This window comes from Poecilia reticulata, chromosome 21 (assembly GCF_904066995.2).
Source record: "Poecilia reticulata chromosome 21, P_reticulata-male-v2, whole genome shotgun sequence".
Lineage (NCBI taxonomy): Eukaryota > Metazoa > Chordata > Actinopteri > Cyprinodontiformes > Poeciliidae > Poecilia > Poecilia reticulata.
Genome location: NC_088850.1, coordinates 21417169 through 21443693, shown reverse-complemented (window position 1 = coordinate 21443693; position 26525 = coordinate 21417169). Strand labels below are relative to the sequence as shown.

Genomic DNA, 26525 nt, shown 5'->3' with positions numbered 1-26525 from the left:
TGATCCAGATCGATATAAAGATGTTTATTTTTGTGATAATGTTCTGGTATCAAAGGGGGAAAAAAATGAAGGACATTTTCCAGATTGTGATCAAAAAATGTTAGATTTATTGACCTATCTGGTACACGTCTGGTGAAAGGGGTTGTGCTTTGGATCAGCGTGTCTCACCTGCAACATGACACTGGAACATGCTCTGCATGAATTCATGTGTTCAGACCAGCTGAGGCTTTCACATCTGGATCTGTGGAAAAACAAAGAGAATATTCTGTCTCTAATCATTTTTTTAATACAGGTTGTCATAATTTGATCAAGGCTGAGGTGTTACTATTGATACTCCGCAGGTTATAACATCAATCAACAGTAGTTAAAAAGCAGATAGCTTGGGTTTTACCAAGAGGAAAATGCATCCACTACATAAGCAGAGAAAATAAGCACCAATATAGATCAGTGAGACTGGGCACAGAAACATTTTAATTCTTTAAAAAACTTGATTATGGGCTGCTGTGGTGACTCAGGGGTAAAGCACAACACACATAAGGAGGCCTTAGTCCTCGACGCGGCTGTCACAGGTTTGATTCTTCGCCTCATGACCTTTGCCGTATGTCTTCCCCCTCTCTCATGACCTACTTTCCTGTCTAAGCACTCTCAAAGGCTACTAGAGCCAATAAAACCATTTTTTTTAAAAACTTCAATATCAGCAGACTTGGACATAACCCATTTTCATGCTCCAACCTTTGCGCAAATGTACAACGGTAAATGTCATTTTTGTTTCTCGCCATATCCATCACAGTCTATAACTTGACATCAAGTAAGGTTGAGGCAGCAGTGTAAGAATAAAAAATACTGCAACCAGCAGGTGAGAGTTAGCTGTCACATAAGCCCATTGTTTTAGAACATTTTTGTGGGAAATCAGCAATAAACGCACAGCTGTACATTAGCGTTGTGAATTTCCACAATCGTGAAACTGCGAAAAACTGGAGGGACAGTTTGGGTTGGTTTTTAGTCAATTTGCATTAATTATAAAGATAACTCAAATGCTAAAATCTCGTTATAATTTGACTTTATAAATCTATTTCAAAGTCTTTACATCATGCCTCCCTTCCATTAACTCTGGGTTTGAACCCCATTTGGGTCAACTTAGTAATGCAAAACATGAAAGACCATTACCATGAGCAAACTAAAATAGTGAACTTCTCAATTTTACACCGTGTGACACGAGAGACCACCAGGGCACGCAATGGTAAAGGAGTGAAAAGACCAGCGCCGGATGGCAAGTCAACAACCTAAACTCTGACCCCATAAAACACAAGTTCCCAAAAAATGCAAGCGTTTTTCACCCAACCCCATCCAGCTGGAATTTCATACACCCACCTCATACCCCTGCTTTGCTAAAAAATAAAAAATGTTCCAGTAAAAAGTTCCAAGCAAATTATTTAACTGTGAAAATTACCCACAATGATAATTCTATATTCATTGTGCTTTGAAGTAATATGTTTGATTTGACAGATCCACTATCTGAGAAGGCCAGAAAAACGGAAACAGGACTGGAAGGCTTAACCCCTCTAAACGTGATGGCTACCCAGCCAGTGACAGGTAGCCCAATAACAAGGTTATAATATATCTTTGACTATGTCTAATGGCTTTATAGAACAGGAGGCCATTCAAGCCAAACATATGGTCCACATCACCAATTACTGAGGTGTGTCGATATGGAGAAGAGAGAGCTAGAGACAGTTTAAGAATTCAATATGGACAAGACGGGGGGAAAAAAGAGGAACTTTTAGCCAATTTAGAGGAATGACCTCAGGTCAAAGGTAGTTTCTTTACCCAGAAACAGGGCTTAAATTTCAACCAGTCCTCCCAGTTTGAGGAAAGCTCATCCAAACCAGAAAAGACGAAAGGCTGGAAATCAAGAGACAGAAAGCAACAAGAGAAAACAATTTAAAAATATGTTGATATGCAACATCGAAAACACAGAACCAATCTCAGGGAACCTATTTTGTTAAGCTAATGTGTTAGAGTTCACTCTAAAACATATTGTGGTCTGGTTTTAAAACTTGAACCCTCAATTGTCCAAAAGGGTTTCCTTAAAAAAATGAAATCCTCCATAAATAATATTGTACTCCTTCTGACCTTCTCTCTCAAATGAATGTGGTTCACCATGAACATGTAACTATGTCACTGTAAAAAAACAAAAAAAAATACTGCTCCCATGCTGATATTATTCCAGTCTGAATGGAAGTCACATTACTGGTAGTTCTAGGCAGGCAGGTTTGCAGCAAATTTTCCAATGTCCAGTGTCTTTTAAACGAGTCACTCCAATCCCGAGAGGTGAAATCCTTATATCTCTTTGAACTGAGATGCTGAAACCCCATGGTTTCAGTGAGGCAAGCAATCATCTCCTATGGAAAAAAAAGCTCTAACCTTTTCAAAACCTTGAAAATGTTCCCTTTGAGCCTGTGAAGATACAAACAATCTGTTGATTCAGTGGCGGAATCCTTCCCCCTAAGCCATTATTTGCTTTAGCAGCGATGACAAGGGGAGGAATTTGAGCAATGCCTGTGTATCGTAGACTCATTTCCTCTGAACGAAAGCCATTTCTAGACAGACAAGACAGCTCTGAAATCTGGTTTATTCCTGCCCCGTTCGCAGGTTAGGCTGTGTAACAGAGAATCTGTATTGCTGTTGTAAAGTTAGGCTCGGGTCGTCGGCCTCAGACACTAGCCCTTGTATCATTTTTTGCAACATATCTCTTTTCTGCATTCCCAAAGGTGAGCATCACACTCATGCATAGAAGTGATAAGTTACAATGTGGGTTTTTGAACTTCTTGCATCGGTTTGAGGTCCACCCATAGCCAAACAAACCCCGCTGTCTTTTCCCAACTCAGCATGAGTGGAATCAGGTTGGTGTTGAAGTTCACCCCAGTGTCGATCTGCCGGATCTTGAGGACCAGTAACAACAGCTGTGGGCCATCCTGCCGTAGGAGGGAACACAACAGCTGCTTGTATCCAGGCCCTAAGGGGAGCTACATCCTAACGACGTGAAACCATCAGTGGTTTCCATCACTCCGCTATCCATTTGATCTGATATTTTAGTCACATGAATTTTCAACACGCCCCGCTTGCTTTCATTTTCACCACTCTGTGTGTGTACTTTGTCAGTGCTGTATATTTTACGCCCCGAAAAAGGGGTGGGACCTTTAAGGGTACAGGTAACTTGTACATGACAGATTAATAAGGAACTAATAATTTGTTGTCTCAAATGCTACGCAATTATTAGCAGATGAGATAATAAAAATATTGTTTTGGAGCAAAGGAGTCTGAACAAGCCCCACTTCTGGCTCTAAGAGTGATTTTTTTATATATACATACCAATAAAAAAAGTACGACTAGAGAACAGAGAACTTTCTATAATGAGCTATGGCTCTCCCTGCCTGGCCATTGCCTTCTATGCAATTCCACTCAATTCTCATCTCCCTTCAGTGTTCCATCTGGAATTTCTCCCATTGAGCTGGACTTCTCAGGAATTGTTCAATAGCCAAGGATCCAGAGTCTCTGTAAGAAGCAAAGCATAAAACTAGGGGCTGGTTTTTAACCAGACCAAGGCTCTCTCATGCTTCATCCAAAGCGACAAAAATTGTCTCTCAATGATATACTAAAATAGCTATATCTTGTTAGCAAGGAGGCTGTTTCTACTCATCACACAACTTTGTGCGATGAGTTGTGTGACTGGTCAGAAGTTTGTGGGTGTGTTTTATGCCTTAATGCATTGGAACAACAATGTTGATATTGCACTTCAACTAGTCCACTTTCACTAAACAGTTTTTGGACCCGCAGACGACATCAATACTTTTGAGGAGATATTTTGGTGTACACTTGGCCCTCTGTGATATTTTTCCTTGGTGTACAATATGCAATACATTTATGTGTAAAAAGGGAGGGAGTCTTTTTTTCTCAGGTTCTCAAGTTAAAGAAAAGAACTGCATGGCCTGCTACAGAGGTAGATTAGCCGTCTTTGTAAAACATGGATGCCAGCCAAGAAACCTCTACCCGCTCCTGTCTCCACTTGTGTCTTTTTTCAGCTGTGTGATTTCTTGCTAGATAGGTGAATTGCAATGGGACAAGTCAGATTTTAAAAGAAAAGGTGGGGGAAGATTAAGCTTGTATCAAATTACATGGGCATATCGGCATGAAAGATCTACAGTGATGAAAGCAGCAGTGCTGGGAGAGACTCCAAAAAGGCAAAGGCAAACCAAAGCAGGCCGTGGTGACTAAACTAAATAGGCTCTTGATGAGAGGGAAAGGTTAGTTTAGAATCATACCACAATTTAGTTTTAATAATTTAAAGTGTTGGAGCTGCCTGATTTAACCTACTTAAAGCAAACTTTCTTGCTCAGGATAAAGGGCATACGTCAACCCAATACACCTGTCTGCTGAGTTATTCCAATGTTACGCCGATAAACCGAGGAGTAAGCATGGAGAATGCAAGAGTTCATGATCGCAGATGTGCTACAGGTCAACAAGGATACTGTATCCATGCTTTATCTGCAGCCAAGAGATTTAGAAGATGTATCTGGAAAAAAAGTTGTGGCTCTGAGGTGTGCCGGGCATTTGTGTGCTGCCCCATTTACCCTGTGGAGATGTTAAAAGCAGGGTCATAACAGAAGAGAGCTGTACTGGTGCAGAGTTATAAAATAAAGTTGTGATTGAATACATGTATGTTTGTGTTTAAAAATAGAAATGCTTGAAGTCAATTCAGCACTGTCTTTTTTTTTATCAGATCGGTATCAGTAGATATGATACATATATTATATCAGCCTCATATCTGAGATTTAGTGTCAGAAGTGAAAAAAGTGGACTGGTGCATGCCTACATGTGATTGGCGTCCAAAAGAAGCATATTACAAAATATTGTGTGAACTGTATCTTTGTTTTTGTGTCATGTAGTCAAACAGCCAAACAGTTGCCTAAAAATAAGTGACAAATAGTTCTTATTGTCACTTTAATTGTTATCACAATAGTAACACAAAATATCATGATAAAACTTTAAGTCCATATTGCTCACCCCTAAATATGACCCATGTGGTAAACTGTTCAGAATCAAAGAGATCAATTGTCTCAGTTGCAGTCTGCTTCAACTCACGTAGAGGACACAGCACACACATGGAAGCAGGGACTACAATCAGATGAGACCACCTTTGAACTTTCTGTCCCACACGCAAAATGTTTAGTGCTGTGGGGAAGCTCTTCTTTGCTATAGAAGTCCATGACACCTCAAGCGCATCACTCATGGGGATGTGGTTAGTGTTTATGCTCCTGTTATTTCTAGACAAGAGCAAGGGATGGAGCAGCTGTTGCTGTGTGCCTTTGTATGCTCACTGTTTGAGTTCCCAGGAGATGGGGACAAAGTGCTTCCAGGTCGCCTGTTAACCTACCTTCTCATTACCAAAGGTCATCCTGCAGGAACGCAATATCGACCTCCCACGGCAAAGGTCACTTATGGATAAGGGGAACTTTGGGGGATTAGAAGGAGAAAAAGAGTGAGGAAGGTGAACAAATGGTAAAACTAATTGCAGTCCCGATTCAACTCCCCCCTCCCAGTGCAGTCCCCCAATCTGACTTAACCTCTTCATCAGTGTCAGTACCGTTGCTTCCTGCATTCACACAGATGTGCGAGGCAGAATCTGAAGCAATTTTGACTTCCCTTTGACATTTTCTCAACCAATCAGGCCTCTTTAAGGAATCTAATGGGAAGTGTGTCCCCTCCACCCCCCAGCTGTAGGTATCCAAGCGTATGGCATTTGCCACAGGATGGAGGGGGAAGAGTGCGTGTGTGTGCGCGCGCATGTGTGTGTGTGTGTGTGTGTGTGTGTGTGTGTGTGTGTGTGTGTGTGTGTGTGTGTGGAGGGGTGCCTATACATTGCATTCCTCACAGAGAGCTCATTAGCTCTGACCTGTTGTTGTGTTCACTCAAACCAGACCCAAGGCATTATCGGGTAGAGATTTAAAGAGGCTAACAAAAGTAGGAGGAGCAAAGGGACAGATATATTTCCCTGGATAAGGCAAGGAGCTAATGAGGAGTTCTTGTTTTCATCTTTAAAAAGTGGAATATTAAGAAAATAAAATTTAAAACGTAATATTTTTGTGTGTGTTTATGGCTAAATAAACGATCTGTTCAATAAAGGCCACTAGAGCCTAAAGAGGAAAAAAATGGGGATGGGTGACATGGACTTCAAAATAACATTGATATTTTACACCTCAACATAAAAAGGCGATTATTCAATGAATTAGACTGCATGTTTGAATGAGGTTCATTTGTCACATTAAAAGCACATGAAAGTTGACAACCTTCAAACTGGTATTCAACATATTTTTCATTAAGGTTTTTAATCATCCATTTGTGTGTATTAATGATTTTCAAGCTCGGGAAATAATTTGACTTTTCAATAATACTCTAATTTATTCAATGGGTCTGCAAAATACCCAAACTGAAACATGGTGTTGGCAACAGCATGCTGTGAGAACACTCTGCAATGTGTTTCAAATTGTTACTTGTAGAGGTTATTGAAAATCACATAAAATTCCTCCTAAAAATAGATTCAAGTTTGTGATGGTAACTATGAAGATGGTTGGGTGTGTGTGCATGTGCCTGGGTTGGGTGCGGTGGGGGGGGGGTAACATCTGGATCTTGTAGTACATGCCTCTGAAGCTCACCAAGAACACTGCTTGCGTTCTTCCACTCAGTTTTTTGTTTTTTTCTTTATTCTCCAAACCCCAATCTACACCTCTCACCAGTAAGACCTAGTGAAAACTCCCAATTACCGGAAACATTGGAAGCGCTAATGGTTGGACATGAACCTGGAATTATGCAAAACAGAAAAAACCTTCACAAGAACTACACTGGAATGTGATTGGATGGATCAGGGAGCCGTAAAGGGCCCCCTCAAGATCAATCTAAAGCTTTCTGTGCAGGACTGTTTAAGGAATGACCGGCATCGGCAGCAGGAAGAAAAGGCTTGTGCCGGCAGTGAAATGTACCCTCTTTCAGAGCCAACAAACGGAGAACAAAGAACGTTTCACCAGCTGCCATCAATCGGAAGCTTTAACAGAAAATGGAAAAGAAAGTCAAGACAAAAGAAAAGAGGGTTTGTAACACCTTAGCAGGGTGCCAGCAACTGCTCTCTGGTCCGCTGGTCTCTTGGTGATACACTTCATAAATCCTTGTGATTAGCTACAGTAGCGGTCTTAAGTGGCACTTAAACAGAACCCCAAAGGGCAAGTTGTTGCGACCTTTGGGCTTCAGAAACGTGGTTTTGGCCCAAGTGATAATTGCAAAAACAAAACACGCTCTGTTTCCCTAACAAGAGAGGATGTTGGGAGGATGGGCACAAGAGACGGGTAAGGGAAGCAGAAATCAGCAGTTTTTTAATAGTGAGCCATTCTTTTGAAGAATTTGTGGGAATCAGGAGGAATAACTCAATTATTAAGCCATTAGGCAACCTTCAGCTAAGAGGCAGTCCGCTTTGCATTACTATTCTGGGAAGGGTACTGACCAAAACCAGATCCAGATGTTATTATAGGAGCAGGGCCAGAGTTTTTATAGAAATCATTTTCAAACTTCTAGCTCATCTCGTTCAGCTTTACTCTTAAATCAAAAGGAATACTGAACTGTTTATCGATTTATAAATTGTCTTCCACTGAACACCGTCTTCCAAAGGTCACAGGGACGACAGGAGAAGGTCTCAAAAGGCTCAAGACAACGTCACGGAAACATCCACCATAGCCAGAGTGACAACGGCATTAAACCCACCAAGAGCTGGTCAATAAAAAAATAAAAAAATAAAAAAAATATGCAGCCGACCCCAAAAGCATCAAGTCCACAAATCATAATTAGGTCCACAAAATGACACAGCAGTCCGGCCTGTAACCCGGAGCCTCGAGAGGTCCATAAACATACTGTGATTGCGGTGAGAGAGCCGATGGCACAGCGCAGGCCGGGTCTGTACGAGAACCGCTGACAGCTGACAGAGACCAGGCTGCGGTGCTCTCCAACAGGAACTCATGTTGGAGTAAACTGTACGGGATTCCTGCATACAGTCTGTCTATTAAATTACACTCCGTTGTTAATGACAACTATTACTGCTACTCAGAGAGCTTGGTGAAGAACATTTTGCTGCAATTATTCTTTTCTTATGATTACACATTTAAAAGCAGGGGGGAGTAGTAAAGCAGCACATGTCTTTAAACCTTTTACAGTAGACATTTTCACCAACTGTGCCATGCCAGGTATTTATATCTCTGAGTCTTTTTAAATTGTTTGACATTTTGTCATGTTAAAACCACAAACTGCTACTTTTTTATTTGGATTCTATGTGATAAGAGAAAAAGTAGTGTACAGTTGTGAAGTGGATGGGACATGGTTATCAACAATCTTATGTACAATCAACTTTTTGGGGCTTTACATCATGTTATAATGTTATTCCCTCATCAAAAACATGAGTGTTGCTTTAATTCTTTCATGCATGTTTGAAAAATTCTTTAGTCTCCCATGGCAACTATTAGCTGTGAAAAACACCTGGGTGGACCTAGCTCCACCTTTGGTGACAAAGCTCCTCCCCAAAACTGCAGTTTCTAAGCTTCTGAGCTCCCGCCTCAGAGAGCAGCACTCCGCCACACCTCTCCCATTCAGCTCCTTCAGACTAGCCAATAGCAATTAGCAAACACCTTGTGCATCTGCACATCTGCTGAGCTCATTACAGGAGCTACTTCTCAGTGAAACAGTGGTAAACATGTTGTTAAAGAGTCAATAGAGGAGTGTCGTGATGACTTCCTGAAGGCAGTTTCAGAAAGAGCAGCAGTTGTTTTAAAGAGACAAAGGCCCCATTTCAAGATAAGTTAGTTAGTAAAATGTTTTTTGTCATATTTGACTTATTTAACTTGCATTTTCATACCAACTTAAATTAACATTACTGTGCCATAAAATGTCACTATGTGGCTGGAAAAAACATACTGTCCCTTTAAGATGCAAGTCCATTGGGTTATTCTTCTGTCAGCTGTCCAGTTTTTGATGCAAAGCCGTTGTGCTCTCCTAAACCATACACCGAAATGAAATGGCTGAATCTCCTCTTCAGCAGGCAGTGAAGCTCTTTGGAGTCCTGCTAGTTATTTGCTTTAGGTGTGTTGAAGTGGAAACAAATCTAAAAGCAGTGAAGGCCCAACCACAGTGGACATGAATTTGACACTCCTGATTTGAATCATTCTATTGCAGCTCTAACTGCGTGGTCTCATCTGACCAGAGCACATTGTTCCACATTTCACAAAGGCCAGATTTGAGGAGTCCTACTCACCATTGTCCTGTCAAAAGAATCTCCCACCTGACATGTACATCTCTGCAGCTCGTCTTTTGTTACTGTAAACTTCTTTGTTTCCTTTTTTTATGCTGCGTTGCATTTGTTGTCGGAACTCAGAAAGTCCGACTTCCGAGTCGGAGAAATGAACTGGAACACAAAATTGGGCTTCCTGTTTGAAAAGCTCGAGGATTTTTTAATCATCGACTTTGAGACCTGATATGGCAGCTCCTTGCATCAACATTAATAACTTGTGGTGAAAACATATTTATTTTTTACACTTATAGGAGTGTGTCTACAGTCAATGTTACATGTAGTGCCTGCAGCTCTAAACTGAACAGATTCAAAGTAGTGTTTGAATGTGGAAAGTAGAAGTATTAGACATTTTTCACAAACTGCGCAATTTTATTGCAAATTAATTAACTATGCTACCTTCAGTTCTAATGAAAATGCTGTATATATCAAAAATAACTTACAAAATATGACCATGCATCATCTGACTTTAGAAATTGTGCTGCTGTCTCTTTAAGAACTTCCTACCCTTTCCGACACCCGCCTTCAGCACGCCTTCACAGCAATGCGTCTCCATGATCCCGTTTCGAACTGTAGTAGTTTGTATGATGAGTTCACCAGGTGTTTGCCAATTGCTGCTGGCTAGACTGAAGGAACTCAGTGAGAGAGTCACAGGGGAGGGATGCTCCCTGTGAGGAGAATGATCTGAAGCTTGGAAACTGCAGCTAAGAGGACAAGCTGCATCTCAAAGGCGGAGCTAGGTCCACCCAGGCGTTTAGCACAGCTGAATAGTTGCCATACAAACTTAAGAAGTTATCAAATATGCATGAAAGAATCGAGGCAATACTCTAGGTATGTCTTTGATGAGGGAATGACATTATAACATGACATAAAAGAAAAAAAACCCCGACTTTACGTAGTACTGCCCCTTTAAGGAATAAAGAAGCAGGTGCTGTACCATCAAAGCAAGTTACTTTTCCTCCAACATACCAAAGCCCACAATTATATGGACAAACATATTTCTCTAATCAAAAATTGTGCAGGAAAGAGCTTTCAAGCTGACCTTGACAGCTGCAGACACGTTGTGTGAGAAAGCTCATGTCTGCGCTTGGCAGCCCGGGGCAATCATGAGTCCGGTCCAAAAGGCTGATGTAAGACTTGGACGAGCTCACCAAGGCTTGTCTGTGTCTATATGCAAATGCTGATGTTTTGAGAGAGGAAGCTATCTGCTCCTAAGAAGGTCGGAAGAATGGATATCAGCAAGAGAGGTCATTCTTTGTGCACCACCTACTGAAACCTTGGGGTCTGCTATGTCAGAACCAGGAAATGCAGCTGAATGAACCGGTACTACCAAAACATAACATGCAATCAAGAAAAAGTCGTTTTTTCATATTGGAGTATTAGAGCCGCACTAAAAAACAAAATGTAAAATTATGAGAATAAAGACATACAAGAGTAAAGTTGAAATATAATAAAGTCACAGTGAAGAGAATAAAGTCGTATAATAATAAAGTCAAAATAAAACAAGAATAAAGTCATATTAAAAGAATAGTCATATGAAACTGAAGTTAAAATTATATGAATAAGGTCATAAAATTATGAGAAGTCAAAATAAAATGAGAATAAAGACATAATATTACAAGAATCATGTCACATGAGAATAAAGTCAAAATAATGAGAATAAAATCGTAAAATTTTGAGAATAAAGTAAAACTACTACCCAAACTAGAATAATCATAATATCCTGAGAACAAAGTCGCAATATTACAAGATAATGTTATGAGAATAAAGTCGTGTGAGATTAAAGTCAAAATAAAACAAAGTCATATTACAAGAGTAGTCATAATAAAATTACTTTTCTCGCAATTTTAAGATTATTTTTGTGATTTTACTATAATTTTTCTTTGCGTGGTCCTGATGCTCTGCCATAGTTAGGTTGTTCAATAAAGTGACTTATTTTCTCCACAAGGAACAAAACTGACATGTTTACCCATCTTGTGCAGTAAACAGCTAAAGCTCTGTTTATGCGTTTTCTCCAAAAGTCTATTTTACAGTGTTATAAACAAGTTATTTTACACGTTTCAATCACCTGTTTGTTGCCCTACGAGCATTACTCTATCCATAAAAAAAGAAGTCTAAACCAGGAGAGGGAGTGTGGACTTTGAGGATTCGCTTAATTACTTTCCATGCGTCATATTCTGCTCGAGGTAGGGTTTGTTTACTGTTATTTTGGGTCTAGTAGACTGTGGGACGCTTGTAGCCTCTATTTCTGGGACAGCTCTCGGTTTTATCCTGCTGCTCAGTCAGACGGTTGACAGGTCTGTCTGTTTGCTTTTGTTTAGCGTTCAGACCCCATGATGTCACATTGTTTGCTTTGTAGGATTTTCTACTGAGACGTGCGTCTTTCAGACTTTATTGTTCACACTGGCATAGCAGAGGCTTTTCCTGCTTCCTTCGTGTATTATTGAAAGTTTTATTACAGATTTAAAACATTTTTTAAAAAGTAATAAAGCAATAGTAAAAATCGCCCTGCACTGAATGCACAAAATGTTTTCCTAACAATGTGCAACCATAGTTCACAACATTGTTACAATATCCTGATTACGGAACATTTAAACAGTTTACAAAAGTAAATTCTGACATGGGAGAAAACTATTATATGTTAGCAATCACAGTACAATGTGAAAGAGAAAGAGAATATTTAAAGGGGCAGAATAATAAGTTTTCCAGGCACACAGTGCTATTTTATAGCACAATCAAGTAACGATGTTAACTTCAGTTGTTTTAAAAATGACTATATAAGAAATTTCACTTTGTAATTTAGCACCTTGAAGTTGGACCTTTGTCTCTTTAAGAAACTCCGCTTTCAGGAAGTAATCACAACATGGCTCCTGTGCAACATTTTTACCAGCGTTGCACTGAGAAGCACCTCCTGTAATGAGCTCAGCAGATGCGCTGTTGTATCAAGTGTTTGCTAATTGCTGCTGGCTAGTCTGAAGGAGCTGAGCAAGGGGGTATTGGGGGAGGGCTGGTGTGAAAGGCGGGAGCTGTGAAGGTTGTAAATTGCAGCTCTGAGGATGAGCTGCACCTGGAAGACTCTGCTAGGTTCCACCCAGGCGTTTGCATGGCTGAGTGGTTGCCATGGGAGATTAAAAGATTTCTCAAACATGCATGAGAATGAGAAAGAATCAAGATAAAACTCCAGGTATGTTTCTAATGAGGGAATAACAAATAATACTGAAAATGTTTTACATAATATTCCTCTTTAAGAGCAAAACATGGCATGTCTATAACAGCCACCAAAGGGCGACAACTGGGATCTAATCAGTTCGTATGGGTTCCTACAGCTGGCCTGGCTCAATGTCTTCTTCAGAGGTTTTTTGCCGTTTCCTTCAGTGTTTCTTGGTGCAGCGCCATCACAGGTGAGGGTGGTAAACTGGTTTTTCAAAGTGTTTGAATTGTTTGACATGGCCCACTGTGAAAGTGAACCCCACCACCTGAAAATGTAACAAATATTGCCATTTTGGTTCCCAATCGAGCTGAATCTACCGGACTATAATCTGTAAAAAACACCCTTAAGATGGCAGTCCCCGTACAGGACAGAGAATTGTATCTGAAAAGTTCAGACCATCTCAAACTGGTTTCTTGAACATGAGTTCACTCTACCTCCAATGGCTTCACAGATACCCTGTTAAAATAGACCAAAATCTCTGAGGAATGTTTCTTAAACAATGATGAATCTACGCCATTAACATTTAAGGCAGCTTAGTCGCAGATTTAACAGGACTTACTTATCATTGTGGGCAGTAAACGTGCAGCATAAGCTAAAATCCTTCAGTGAAATACTAAAAGGACAGATATAGTGTAGAGAAGTGGATTGTGCAATAAAACTGCAACAAAAAGCAAGGGCTTGTATCTAAAGCAGCTTGTACATCCTGCTTTTACTCAACGTTGTTATCCAACAGGGACCAATGAAACCATGCAGCAGGGACCAACAAGCTGCCAACAACCAGCAAGTTGAGCAAAGAAAGGAGGCAGGGATCTGTTAGGACCCTGGGCTCCTACATGTCAAGGTCAAACAAGAATCCAAAACAAAAAAAAAAGTATTAAGGAAAAACTTCTTAAGACAAAGAACTTTAAAGAGCTCCATCGCTATCTCATCCCCTCCCTGCCGTCTGCAGAAGAAGCTGCTGCGGAAATGCAAGCCAAATGTTGCTGTAGTTCACTTGTGCTGATATGTACGGCCATGCCTGTGCCTACATGCATAGCTGCACCATATGGGATTGTTCGAACGCAGGTGTGTCTGAACAACTTCATCAACCCGAACGTGCTTTTCGTCAACTTTAATCCCCCATGGAGGACAGGAAACTCCCCGGTACAGAGAGAGAGAAAGGAGAATCCAGAACTTCAGCTGAGAGCTAAGCAAACACTGAGAGAAAACTTCATGCTAATGAGATTAGATAGGATTAGAGCGTGATTAAAACTAATTGTGCGACAACAATGTCTGTCAAACTGTTACACGGAACTGATTTAGAGCTCGGAATAAGAAACGACAGATGGACAAAGAGATTACAACACAAGACCGCTCTGGACGAAGGAAGAAACGAAATACTGTCACGTCTTATAAGGAGTCTGGCTGAAAATACGACAGGAGCCACTGAGAAAAAGGGACCGACACAGAGGAGCAAGATGAAAACCAGAAGTTCTCACTCCTAGGACGTTTTCATTTTTAATCTCATTACATCCACAAAGTTCAATGAACTGTATTTGAATTAATAGACCAACACAGAGTAGTAGCAGAGTTATGAAGTTGAAGGAAAATAATCAAAATCAAGAGCAACCAATCAGCTTTGGAAGTGTGCAGATCAACATGAAGACCAAGGAACACAGCCAGCGGGTCAGGGATAAGGTTGCGAAGAAGTTTAAACACACTGCCATTTTATAGCACAATGAAGTTACTATGCTAACTACAGTTGTTATGAAAATGCTGTATGTATAGACATCAAATATGGCTTACAAGAAATTTGTCAACGTAATTTAACACCATGAAATTGGGCTCTGCCTCTTTAAGAAACTCCTGCTCTTTCTGAAACTCCGCCCTCAGGAAGTCACCACAACATGGCTCCTTTATTAACGCTTTAACAATGTTTTGCACTGAGAAATAGCTCCTATAATGCAAAACAGGGAAGGGAAGCTGGTCAGAGCTGATGGAAAACAAGTTGGAACTAAACACAGGATGTTTCTGGAAGGAAGCCTGTTCAACACTGCCGAGAATGATTCACCTTCCAGCAACACTTAATGGCCCAGTCAAAGTCCAGACCTAGATCTAACTGATAATCTGTGGCAAGGGTTAAAAATAAACGTCCAAAAGTCTCTACATCCAATCTGGATGAGCTTGAGCTTTGCTGCAATAAATAAGCAAAAATGATGTTGAAAACTGGCAGAGATTTCGCCTCTAAAACAAACATCTTCCAGCTGTAATTGCTAGTATTGACTGATCAGCACTGAAATTGTTAAAAAAAAACATTAATCATTTCCTTCCACTTCACAACCATAAATCATTTTGTTTTGGTCTATCACAAAAAACCACAATAAAACATTGAAATTGTGGTTATAATGTGGAAATATAGGAAAAAGTTCAAATGAAATGAATACGTGGTTAGGATGTGAATGTTGCTCAGAAGCTTTACAAATAAATCTTTCGGTGTCAATTTTAGCTGAAACAAAAATGTTTTCTATTCTCTATCATTTTTGCATGAATCCATCATTTATTCCCAAATGTTTCAATTTTATGTCATTAAAATGACATTTTTTAAGTACTACTAGGAACACCTTGTCATCCTCAGAGATTCTGTTTGTTTTCTGTCGTTCTAATGACCTGTTAGGTAACTATAAACACACCTAGCTAAAATCTATAAGGATTTGCAGTCTATTGATTGTGGGGGGAAAGGGGAAAGAGAGCAGTTGAAATATATCTGTGAAATACTTTTCAGTCCAGAGAGTCTTAAATTTGCAATTTTTTTTCCTTGTATTTTATTGAGGTTTCAGTCTCATAGACGCCATTCAGGGAGGGGGGGCGCGATCATGAATAAAGTGGAGAAAATATCAACAAATGCTTAATCAATGCATTCCTAAACTGAAAATAATGAAAAAGATTTGCTGCATTTGATCAAAAACAAACTATAAAAGGTTACACTTAAACGATAAGGTTTTCAACTCACAGACCTCGTCAACCTTAGCATCATTTCAGATGTTTACACTCTGTTGGGAGTATTTACTCCGATTTTAGTGCAACTTCCATTGAGGTTTTCAGATTTCCTGTGTAGATAATCGAGTCCTAACTTCTTCATAATATAAACTTTGCCCTGACCACACTTGGATCCCTTTAGGCACAGAATGGTCCTGGCAGAGGGAAGAAGACATTTTTGAGAACAGAGAGAGAAAATTCTGTTGTTTGATTGGTTCACAGAAAGTTGCCCCCGCCCTCCCTCCACCCCCACCCCAAGCTTTATCTATTCCAGTAGGAAAAGTATTCCGAGTTAGAATTCATATTTGTTGTTCAGGAGGATTTTTTATGACTTGCGTGTATTATTGACTTGCATTAAAAAAAGTTACATTTTGAAGCATCAGAAAGATAAGAGTGGTCAGTATTTGCTCTCCCAAGCAAAGAGTCTGGACAACAGAACCGTTCAAAAGCAGAGAAGAATAAAGTGTCTCTAAACCTGCAGAAAGAGAGAAAAGAAAACAGCAAAACCACAACAACAAACATATGGATAGGGCTGTCACAAAAACAAACTTTTCTGGACGATTAATTGTCCAAGAAGTTATTGCGATAAATTATATTGTTGTTTTGAGGTCATTTTCAAGTAATATAATGGTAATGGCATAATAATGCAAGAGAACATTAAACTTTTAACTCTAATGAATATTTAACACGGAACTGGAAGACATTTTTAATATCCAACATAAATAAACAAAGCAACAGAAACAACAATAAAATGGAAACTGAAGTCTCGGTAAACAAAACTGTCCTTAATAAATGGTCTAGTTGAGACCAAAGCACCAGAATGAAAACTTCTGTCATCCAATTATTGGTAGAAAGAGAGGAAAAAGAAAAAACTATAAATTATGCAAACGGAATTTTTTTTTAGCTCTTTTTAATTTATCACGCGATTAATTGATTTATTGTGACTGGTCTACTTTTCATATGCATATACAGTTATAACATTATTGAAAAGCCTACAGTATGTGGTAATACAGGAAGTATTTAATGGCAACTGCAGCCCAACTGCAAGTGTATCTGATAAACACCTGAATCTAAAAAGAAAAATAATATAACAATCAGTATATTTTGGAACGGACACCAGAAACAATTGAAAGCAGGGAAGCATAAAGTGTCTTAAGCAGCTCCTTTAAAAGAGCAACAAACAGGGAGCTGATGTGTTGCGATAAAGGAGCGTATTGATGTTCTTTTCAGAGCGTGCAGCCTCTCATCCTGCATGTCCTTCCTACTTCCTGCTCAGCTCACACTCCTCCCGCCCCAAAGACCTCCAGACTCAGGCAAACTGCACACGTCTTGTTCCTCCTGGCAGTGATGCAGAGGAGGAAAAAGATCATCAGAATAAACCGGCTTTCCAGCTGTGATCATTACGGTCCACATTTCCAACAATGCTGCCACTTTCCTCTCTCTCAAGCGGCGCACACTGAGGCATTATGGGTCTCTACGGAGGCTGTGAAAAAGGTCCAGGCACTAAATGCAGACATTGTGTGAGAAAACGATGACTAACCGGCAGTTTCGCAGCAGCCGATAGAGATCCCATGTTTATTTTTAGGAAAGAAAAGCTTTTAATGTTCAAAAATGTCAAACGTGGATTTTGACGTGCCAGACAGTTTGAGTAAAACTGCATGGACTCTGGACTCTGTTAAACTGCATATTGTGAGACTGATTTAGTTTTCTGTTACAAGACATTCAGGATTTCCCCCTGTGTATAATAAGTCTGGCGAGCCACCAGGCTTTACTTGTGCCCCCACCAGGCAATGCTTTGTCTGTTTATTTATTTCAGTTTTTTTATGTTTGCCTTTTTTAAGACTTTATATTTGGTGTTTAGGTATTAATAACATCTTCCAATAACAAAATTACCTGGTGATATTTTCAAACTTACCGCCAACATTTTGTAACTCAAAAACAGACCATGACATTACACAACAAATCTTGTTGTAGAACGGAACCACGAAACAGCAACAAAGACCAGCTTGAATAACCTGGTTACATGGAATGAAATGAGTTTTGGCATGAGTGACAAACATTTACAAAATATGTTTTGTGCATAAAATTCTGTAACTTAAATTACCAGTATTAGGTTAGCATAGCTGCCTGGCTTTTTCTTAAATAACAAAATATCAAAGAATTATTCAAAATATATTAAGTGAGTGAGTTGGCGATATTCAAGTATACTTGAAAATTAGAGCAAGCGAAGACATACAACCTTATTATTTAAACTAAATTTTGGAGCATTTTTAATCTATTCAGAAGTCCCAGGACTCGGAACTGCAATTCTTTACAGAAACTATTTTTTTACCACAATTCTATTGGTCTCATAGCTGATGAGTGATATTTTTGGATGTAATACAATATTCCCCTACCCTTTGGACAGCGTGACAAAAAGACCACACCACTGACATTGTCTCCCTGCTTCCGTTAAAAGACCCCGGCAACCCGGAGCTGCGTCACAATCCGCGTCACAGACAGATCTTTCTGTTTGGACTGGATCTGGTGTTGCTGTAGTTCATACATGCACAGAGTGGAGTTGGGATTTCAAAGCTGAAAATCAGAAGGGAGTGGACTCTTAATAGAGCACAATCTACACAGAGGGAACAAAGCAAAGACTTTTCAGCAATAACAGCAGTTCTGTAAGGGAACATGAGGCTTTCTGAGGACTCTTTGTACTCAGGGTAATCACTGTATTCATGGGTGAATGAAAACAACATACAGGCCATCTATTACCACTGTGTATTCCTAGAAAAAAAACCTCAGATTCTCGGTGTACGGCTGTCGTCTACTGCGGGGGATGTGAGCATTTTCTTTAAGCTAGCTTAACAATATTCAAGGTGACATTGATAGTCTGGTCAGTCAATGCACTTACCAACCCTTCTTTTAATGAAAAGCAATCCCATACATGACTGATGATGCCACAGAATTCAGTTGAAAATAGCAGAGCGCCCTCAGTGAGGCAGGCTGGGCTGGTTTATCTGACAGATTGAATTAACTCAATGTTGCGGCGTTTTCTCAAAATGTAAAGGAAAACAGAGGGAGGGACAAGGTCATGGAGTTAGTGTGAAGTGACTTCTATACATAGCTGAAGGAAATTTGGTTCTCTGACATATTTACCTGGGTTTGACCTGTACTAAGGGTGTGGTTTTGAAACCGTTACAGTTTTATGTCAACGTATGCCTCAAAACAAAACAACCAGGCCATAGCTAATGTGTATGTTATTAAGGGGAGATAAAATCTATTTCTTGATGCGTCAAGATGCGGATTTGGATGATTCTGACAAGGGGTGGAACGACTCCATGTATGCTTCAATAAAAGTAAAAAAATTAAAATAAATCCTCTAGGTAAAAGCTTTTGCCCGAATTCTTTGTATAATTAAATATTACTTCATACTGTGATTCAAAGTGGACTGTTATTGCGGTTGCACGGTGTGCTTCTGTTCACATCAGCTGTGAGAGACAAGAGATACTAGGCAGAAAACAAGGGCAAAGACGAAAAAAGTTTTACGTTTCGGTCTCTATCGAAAAAAGGGAGGCAAGACCAGCATCTTCATCAGCATATGTGTCATATTTGTCAAGTGGGTCAAAATCATCAATACAGATTGGGCCAAAAAACAGAACACTGAAATTAAGCAATTACAGAAGTCCAATATTTTTCATACGCATGACTGAAATTCATCACTGCCTTGATAATAATAAAACATCTGATTTCTCCATCTATATTTGACTTGTGGCCACTAGAATATCTTGAGTTTGATTACCAAAGAGTTACTGGATTTAGAGAGAATACCTGAGTTAACCTGAAAATGTAGAGTGAAGCTAAATCCCATTTCACGTCAGTAAGTGAAAAAGTAAGACTAGGCCGTATTTGCAGAGCCTCCAGAAGCACCGTCAGCAGAGATAACTTAAAGTAATCATCTTCTGTTTGACCTTATCAATCTCCAGCAGAAGAATGTGAAGGAATTTTGGCCTGCTCTTCTTCACAGCACGTCTTAAGTTCACTGAGGTTTTGCTGGCAGTAGTTCATCCACCGTTTTCTCTTCAGGTTCCACTGCTAAATTTCAATCAAGCCGAGGTCTGGACCAAGACTGGACCATTGCAACATGCAGATTCTCTTTCTTTTAGATCCATTTTTCTCTTTTGCCCTGTGGCAAAAGAGAAAAAAACTCAGCTCTCCAAGCATTGGCCTCACATTTATCAGGAACCTTGTGACGGTAACATCTTTGTTTTCTCAATAAGCTCTGCATTTATCAGAACCGTGAGTCCATTTTTTTTTTTTTTTTTGTATGGCTGCCTCAGTGAGTCAAGTTCAGAGGTAACTGAGCCCATGACTGGAAGGCACTTGAGCCAAATCTGATTTGACAAGGCCCAAAGCTGCAGGGTCAGGCCTCAGTTAGAAACATGTGTCTCTGGGAGAGAGTACTGAGCTGTTCCTTCAGCCAGAATGAATTCTCCAGTTTGGGCAACAAACCCTAATGAGACTGCGCTCCGCGGGGGAGAACCAGCACCGACTGGGGATTTGTTTTGAAGAGCCGCACAACCAAGGACAGATGCAGTGACGTAACACACCTTTTTAACATCACTAATGTACCAAAAAAGACAGACAAAAAACAATGCAAGGACACGGTTATAGCAGCACACAGCACTGAGGTGAACTTTAATGTGTTTTAGTTGGTAAAAATAGAAAGAACACAAAGCAGTGCAGACGTATGAATGGAAAGCAAAATTACACATTTAATAATCTGAAAAGTCTGTTGTCATTAGGGCAGCAACTAAAGATTATTTTAGTTACCAAGTATTCTGATGATTAATCCGATAAAAGAATTGGCACATTCTATAGGTTTTTCAATTAAAGACTTATGACTTTTTATACAATATTGTAAATACATTAAAAGATGCAAATACCAAACCAATTAAATTCCCTTAAACAAGAAAAGAAACATTTTGTTGCCTATTTGCAATAACATAGCATTCTTTTGGTGAATTTGAATCGGGTGAATATAAGAAAATGTCACTATTTATGTATATATATAAATTTAGGTTTACTTACTGCTGTGAATATGTTGCTTCGTCAGCAAATGGCCTTTTTTGAGTCTGTAAACTCCAGTTAACAATTAATCAATTGCTAAAGTTGATTAATCACAATTAATCCAATTCATCCTTTAATTCTTCTCTATTGATCATTATAGCTGCATCTGGCTTTATTTCAGGGTATCATATGAAAGAATTAAGATAACCATTCTAAATTTAAAAAAAAAAAAAAAGAAACACTGACTTAGACCTTACTTTTGTAGTTTGGCAACCAAACTACAACCTCTGTTTTGAAATATAAACAATCAACAACCTTGGAGCAAAGTTTTAGTATTCCTTCAACAGCAACCACAGACAGTCCTGTATGAATATTTCTCTGTTCATGTCAGTGTAATAATTGTAAAAACTAAAGGTAACTACTTCGCGGATTTCACTTATCACGGGTTATTTTCAGAACGCAACCCCTGCGAAAAACGAGGGATCACTGTACATTTAATTATGTTTTTTTATTTTATTTTATTCAGCATATGAAAACTTTTGCAATTTATGTTGTGGAAAGACAGTCGACCCTCTTGATTCTGTTCACTCAGAAAACTCAGAATTGAAAAAAATGGCAGTTTATGAATGAATAGATAAGATGAATTAACTAAGATTAACTCATTAATAGGCTTGCATGTCTGGCTAAGCTACTGGCAGAGAAGATTGAAAAAAGAATGTTTCAATTACAGTTTCAGTTTCATATTGAAAAGTTGAGCATTGCAATGAAGAGAAAAGACTGTCTATGTCAAGGAAAAACTCAAAACAATGACTGTGGCTCATCTTTTTGCGTCAAGAAAACAAGAATGTCAAAATCAGTTCCAAGTTTCCATCTGTGGTTGATATTCACAGAAACACTAAAGTCCAGCAGAACTTACAGAGAAAATGTCAATGTTCAAAGAGATTCCCATGTTTCTGATCTGCCTCTTGGCTTATTCCACCTGAACCACATTATCCCCCCACCACCACCACACAACCCCGCTTCCCTTTCTGTGCCCGTTATTTCTCTTCAGGACAAAAAAAAAAAAAAAAAAGACATACATTACAATGATCCATTCTGACAACTCTATTGACCACGACTCTTTTTTATTTTTTACACCTCCCCTTTGCCAGAGGGGGGCAGAGGAAAGCAGTGGCACTAATACGCAACACCTGTTCCTTTTTGGTTTCCGTCAGTATATCTCACATATGAACAGTGACAGCTGTGGTGCCAGCAGTGATACGGCACAGTTCTTCGCCGGGGCCAATGTAAAACACAGATAAGTGGTGGTGCGTTTTTCAGAGCACTTCTTCCCTCATAGGGCCCTCTGGAAGTCAAAAAAAGGCGCAGAGTCCAGAGCCAGTAATATTTCACATCTGGAATTCAGGGAGCACCAATCGATTTCTTTAATCTCAAGCCCAGAGACTGGATGGAGAAAAAAAAGCCTATCAGTCTGCCTGCTTTCCATTACGAGCGCCATAAAAACGTTGAGTTAGGGGCTGATGTGACGGATGCTCTGTGGTAGGATCCATGACTCTGTCTGCTTAGGTTAGCCTGGTCTCATCTATTAGTCAAGATGCAGGCAGAAAGCTACAGTCTATAAAAAAAGGAGCAGAGACCAAAACGAAAATCTGAATTTTCTGATAAAAACAGGACGAAAAAGTCAAATCAAGTTTATTTGTATGACACAATTCAGCAACAGACAGTTTAAACTATAAAAAAGAGGCCAAAGTTAGCTAGCTTTGCAAGCACAACTTTAGCTAGTTATGCTTGATTTCAGTAAATACCTATTTTGTTTACTGAAATAGGTGTAAAAATAAATCAAGGAAGGATATTAGGGAGAACAAAAACAAAAGCAGAATTACTTAATCAAATATATTTTGAATCCATAATAATAATATTAACATAACATCACACAGGGCACAAAGGGAGGCTATTTAAGAAGAAGTTAGCAACATGGCAATGGGAGGATTTTTGTCATTGTTGTTTGGTACACTGTCTACTTACTGGCATTCTTACATTTCTGATCTCTAAGAAGAAATATATTGCATATTTTTCTGGCTAATACAGATTGTTATGCTCTTGACAAAGAGGCTAGTCTGCTGTTCTCAGGCTAAGACTGAAACTTTGAATTTTAAATCCTGGATAGTGTTTCATCCTTAATGAAGGCAAAAATATTTGTCTCTTATAAGTCTAACTCGACAGGCTTGATGGCGAGGGGCTTTGTCTCCCGAGGTCCAGAGACAGTCTCTCCCCCCATCCCTTCCCAGTACAACAATCCGTCCAGCCAAGCTGTCAGCACCGGACGACACAAATCCACGCTTTGTAGCAGTTTCTTGTCTCCACAAAGACAGACAGAGATTAGTAATGCTGGTGCCACAGGGGTCCGCGGGATCCACCGGTGTCTTCGTCCTCTGGCTCCACATCAAAGAAAGTTTGAATTATAGACACCAAGTGTGCAGTCATGCTCCTTGTGGCACCCGAATCCCAACACGATTAACCCCTGTGCCGCCGAGAGCGGGCCAGGATAAATTACAAAACCAACAACTAAGACGTCAATGACCGAACGAGAGGTGGGCTGCTTTTCGACAGCTCAATCCGTCCACCGTGACTGCGGAGTGTGGAAACGTACAGTAAGGGAAAAAACTAAATTGGAAACACGACGGGGTTAACCCCTACCAGATTGTTGGTCTGCACGTGAAAATGAACCTTCCTTCAACCATGTTACAGTCATGCATGGCATAACCAGAAGATAATGCACATGATACAAAAATAGACCCCAAAAAACAATTATTCAATATTTCCAGGTCAAGTTCAAGGTTGTATTTACAAAGTTGCTTCTATCCATCGGTCGTTTGGTCAGTGAACAACTTTCAGCTTCTTACGCAGAGATGCACCGATCCGATATTAATATTTGTATTGGTCCCAATGTTGAAAAAAAATTATAGATTGGATCCCCAGTCCATAAGGGCAGATCTACTCTGGCTGATTCATTTAGTATATATACTTTAGATCAACATCAACATTTAGCACCATCTACTTCATAGAACCAAACACGGAGAATCAAAACTCTGTTTTATCCCTACTCTTTTTTTTTTTTTTTTCTGTTTTTGTTCTTTCCTTTGGTTTATTGTTTTGTTTGTATTTCCTTCTAATTCATGTAAAGCACTCTGAATAGCCTTGTTGCTGAAAACGTGCTATTATTATACAGCACAGGTAAGGTAAGATCATTTTACACAGGAAACGACCTTTCCTTACCTGAGTGACGTCATGCTTTACTATTTATTTTTTCGTTATATTTAGAATGTCTAATTTGCAGGATTGTTCACACTAATTGGTAACAAATCTCAGAAACAAAGCACTGTTTTGTTGTTCAAAGAAAATGACAAAAAGCTACATTTGATTTGATGCATTACTCTTTAGAGATCAGTGCACGATTTACTAACTTTTTCCAACCTCTTCCCCAACTTTCCGTTTCCGTTACAAACGAGAAGGCATCATCTTCCTTTAAACTACAAGCCAGGATTAAGCATCTGGAAAAAATGCTGCGTATTATCAGAGCAGCAGATAAATGCCTGCTCAGACCAGGCTATTAAATCTCAGAAGACATGTGGGATGAATTTTGTGACAATGAGGACAAATACCAGAGTTGTGAGCTAAAAGGTAACGGCAGGGTTTTATCCCGAACATCAAAAATAAAAAAAAGGAAAGAAAAACACGCACGCACCCGCTAGATTAGGTGCACAATCCGAAATGGCATCAAAAATAGCATCGAGACCAATTTTAGAAGCAGAAAGATTTGCCCTGCAGATGAACAGAGGGTCACGGAGGAACGTTGGCCAGATGCGGACAGGAGCCAGAACCAGATATCAAGCAGCTGTTATGGACAGCTGTCCCTGCCAGTTGTTTGAGGGGACTGGGAGGCCAGCATGAGGAATTCAAAGCCGTTTTTGAGGGGGGAGGGGGGGAAATGCAGCTCAGAACGGGACAGACCTGGCTCTCTTCAAGATAACGCTTCCTTTTCTAAATCACAGAGCGCTCAAAACAAAACCGCTTTTGAACAATCACCATGGAAAGAAATTAGGCTAAACACACAGCAGATGTACTGTTTTGGGAGGCAGAACACTTCCACAACAACTTAAAGACCACACACACACACACATGCACACACACACACACATAACTCTAGTGTTAAAACAGAAGTCTCTTTACTCACATCATCAGTAAATGATTTCCAGCCCTGTAGATGATGTTTACTTGTTGAAGGACATTGTTTGGTTTAAAAGCAACTCAAGGAATACCCAGTTGAGCAGAGGGAATACCAGGCGTGAGAGCGGCCTCTAGTGGCTTCTCTTCTGAAACGCACAAGCGTGAGACGGAGTAAAAGCGTACCTCCAGGCTATTGTTGGCACGTCTCTTCTCCTTCTCATTCATTACATGTTCACACTGGTAGTATAAGTGTGAAATTAACAATCGGGGCGTGTTTTTGTTTACTTACTGTGAATTCTTGGAAGGATCTGTGGGGTTGTTTTTGTTTGGGGTTTTTTGGTCCTGTGGCAATAGGATGAGTTCACCTGGCAGCTTCTGAGGAATCCTGATGAGAGAAAAGACAAAAACTAAATGTTAAGTTAGACATGTACCAATCAATCGTCTAGACCAGTGGTTCCCAAACTACAGCCCGCGCCCCTGAACAATACCAGAGAGCATTCAGATTTTTTTTTTCATACATTGTATTTTTCCGGTTTATATGTGGATTTTTCTTCAACCACCAGGGGGCTCTTTAGCAGGAAGTGTGTCCTGTAAACTGTGGGTGTTTTGTTTTGCATGGAACTGCTTGACTTTTATGTTACTTAATCAGTACGGTTGTTTGCTTGCGGTAGGTCAGATGAACACACGCGTCTGTTATGAACGCCGCATTCCAGGTCGAATTCTTCGAAGCAATGCCTGTAAGTAGCAGCTTATACTTCAAAACGAGCCTTTATGTTAAAGTTACTTTCCCTCAATGGAATATATACTAGTCAGTCCCAGTGACCGTTTCACTAACGGTTTTTGCCCATGTGCTTTCTGGGTAAAAATCAATGAGAAACGCGCAAACCCCCCAACCCCCGTCAAATATTTCCGGCAGCGCAGGTGATAAACGTGTAACACTGTTTCTGTTACACGTTAGCACCTACTTTGATTTATTACAAAATTAAGGGGTCTATGCTTTGACGCCTGAATACATTTCTGTCATGATTAAAAATGTGTTTTACAATAAGTTGCCCCAGTAGTTGTTGCAATAAACAGTAATACTGTTTTTTGAGACCATTTTCAAGTATTGATAAAAGGCTGTTGGATGGATGGATGGACGTTCACCCCATCACAGATCAATAAACTTTAATTTCGTAAAGAACAGTTTTAAATTACAGGGAAAAAAACAGTAAATATTTTTGTTCTATTTACAAAAACAGTACATTTTTGGCCATTTTTTTTCTTTGTTTTATTTATCAAAACAATAAATAAACTGGATTATGAAGTCTCTGTAAACAAAATCTCCCATAAAGAAGTATTAATCATTAGAATGGAAATGATTGAGCGCATTATAATGGATCATGCGATTAATTATTGCGACAGGAGTATTCGCTACCTCCATAAAATAACCTGCAGCACATATTATGGCACTTTGCCATTTCAAGCATTTTACTTCTTCTGAAAATTAGTTAGTATATCAGGTTACAAAGAGAGATCAGAAAGTTGGAAAATAACCCAGAAAATCTGATTTGAACATCCCTTCTCACAGGCTCAGCTAAACTTGGAAATGTCTCCAGATTCTTATAATAAGACCATCTAACTGAGCTGGAATAACGCACC

At 39.6% G+C, this 26525-nt stretch overlaps 1 protein-coding gene across 5 annotated transcripts in view; it reads right to left on the bottom strand.

The window, feature by feature from the left end:
• Positions 1–26525, bottom strand: part of disp1 (dispatched homolog 1 (Drosophila)) — an 85099-nt gene that overhangs the window by 57444 nt on the left and 1130 nt on the right. For 4 of the 5 annotated variants that reach the window (XM_081602118.1, XM_081602119.1, XM_008398140.3 and 1 more), the window contains 2 exons: positions 25174–25269; positions 169–241 (listed from right to left, as the gene is read on the bottom strand). The gene's annotated coding sequence lies outside the window, so the exon portion shown is untranslated. Of the gene's footprint in view, positions 1–168; positions 242–24891; positions 25031–25173; positions 25270–26525 lie in introns of all 5 variants that reach the window. The other variant, XM_008398138.3, reaches the window with a different exon arrangement.